Source organism: Micromesistius poutassou (assembly GCF_964030765.1).
Source record: "Micromesistius poutassou genome assembly, chromosome: 13".
NCBI lineage: Eukaryota > Metazoa > Chordata > Actinopteri > Gadiformes > Gadidae > Micromesistius > Micromesistius poutassou.
Window position 1 is genome coordinate 19513434 of NC_140283.1, and position 457 is coordinate 19513890.

A 457-nucleotide genomic window follows, 5' to 3' on the forward strand; every position below is an offset into this window, starting at 1 on the left:
TAAAATAAAATTAAAAAAATTTAACAGAAGACGAACAAGCCCATCTTTGTGATTATTGGCTTGATGTTTACACAGTAAACAAATATAATATTTCAAATATGCATACCGGGCCTCACCTCATCAAATGGTGGTGGAACCCTGCTTTAGCGGACCTTCTCTGCCTCCTCCAGTCCTCTGTGTGTCCAGACCGGTAAAAACCCACAGGCCGCGTTCTCTGTTCCATATACTTAACAACCCGGTCGACGGCTTCCATCTTCGATCGCACTCCGCCTCCGTCCTCGGCGTTGCGGTCCGTCGGACTCCTCGAGGGTTTTCGATTGGCTGCTCTGGGGCGCTCACACACAAAACAGTACGTTTCTCTTCTCTCCAGAGTTTTCTTTGGCTGGGTTATCATCTCAGGCCGAACTCACGGCGAGTGTATTTCTCTCGCTCTCTCGCTCTCAATTCATCTATCAGC